This window comes from Pogoniulus pusillus, chromosome 13, assembly GCF_015220805.1.
Source record: "Pogoniulus pusillus isolate bPogPus1 chromosome 13, bPogPus1.pri, whole genome shotgun sequence".
Lineage (NCBI taxonomy): Eukaryota > Metazoa > Chordata > Aves > Piciformes > Lybiidae > Pogoniulus > Pogoniulus pusillus.
The window spans coordinates 14,031,051-14,032,500 of record NC_087276.1 but is presented as its reverse complement, the minus strand read 5'-3'; the positions used below and the strand labels follow the sequence as shown (position 1 = coordinate 14,032,500).

The 1,450-nt window shown below is 37.8% G+C and overlaps 1 protein-coding gene across 33 annotated transcripts in view; it reads left to right on the top strand.

Moving 5' to 3' along the window:
• RBFOX1 (RNA binding fox-1 homolog 1) overlaps positions 1 to 824 on the top strand; it is a 1,229,664-nt gene extending 1,228,840 nt beyond the window's left edge. For all 33 annotated transcript variants that reach the window (XM_064153056.1, XM_064153048.1, XM_064153051.1 and 30 more), the window contains one exon: positions 1 to 824. This exon is cut by the window's left edge. The gene's annotated coding sequence lies outside the window, so the exon portion shown is untranslated.
• The last annotated feature ends 626 nt before the right edge of the window (positions 825 to 1,450 follow it).

Below are 1,450 nucleotides of genomic sequence, written 5' to 3'. Positions count from 1 at the left end.
TGTAGCATTTATATCTAAGAATGAAAAAAAAAATTATCTTTAAAATTGAAACAGAGAGAGAAAGAGACTATATTAATCAATGAAAAATGGGGCAGTAAAATATATTTATACTGGTGAGGGAATGAACTGAGATTTATTTAGAGTTCAATCCCCACATTTAATATGTAAGATATACTAAACAAGCCTCCTATTTAAAATAAAAAGTAATTAAAAAAAAAAAGTATATTTCATTAAAAACCACAATAAAAGCAACTTGAAAAATGTTTACCAAATGTTAGGCTTCCAATTCAAAGCGTGGATGATACATCTTTTTTTGGAATTGCACACACAAAATGTCTGATGTGGGGAATAACAGAATTTATTTGCAATTTTAATTTTCATGAGATGGCTTTACAACTCCCACTCTCCAAATGATTATATGGCGTTTTAGTCTATTAAAATGATCTTGAAAGGCTGAGGGTGCAGCCCGTATTAGAAAATATTTTGTTTATAAAAGCTCCTACAGTACTCCTAGTAGTCATTTTAAAATGTATGTCTGAAATAGTTATGTAAGAAAAGCATTTGCAATTTTTTTACAATATATATTGGGAATGTTTTCACTTATATAAATAACTACTGATAATATGACTTATGAAAAAAAAAATTATTACTACCATATGTGGAATATAGTGACTTCTAAACAGATTAAAACAGCACCCTACCAACCCAGAAAATGTGTATATCTGTCTTTAGAAATTAGTGTTTATATCACAACCGTGATTTGTGAATAAAGAAAAATGGTTTGTAATATCAAAATAAAAGCTTAGTCTGAAAAGGTAAAAATACCCTGGTGTTCAAAGTCATTTTGCTTTTCTTTTTCACTGTGTTGGTCAAAGAGCTGTCCACAGTTGCACCATATTTACACAATATCCTTCCAAACAGAGTTACTATGGACCAGGTTCACAGCTGGTTTTACTGCCTAGTGGTTGTGTTGGGAGCCTGGCTGAGCAGAGGAGCCCAGTGCCTGCCCACCTGCTGAGGCTGGGCAAAGGGCGGTCTGCTGCAGGTGAGGTGGAGTGGGGGTGGATGGGAGGGGGCAATAAAGCCGTAAGTGAGCTCGATCTCGGCAGCTGCTGCTGCTCAACCAGAGACCAGAGCATTGAGAGTCACTGTGGGCCTGGGATGAAGGTTTGCAAGGTTAACCCAGTGTCAGATGTATTTTTCAGGAAACACTGCATGGTGCATGAGGAAGAATTGTTTGTAGAAAGGGAAAATGGTATCTTGCAGACTGACTAGCTTTACCCGGGATATGTGCTGTTAGACTGTCACGAATTAGATGAAATGTGCCTGTAGCTGCTCAGCCAAGTGCTGCGTAGGGAGCACAGGTACACATACTGCTAAGTATGTGCCCACTGCTCCCAGTTGGGCCCTGCACTACTTCTCTCCAGTGATGCATAGGAGCAGGCCTTCT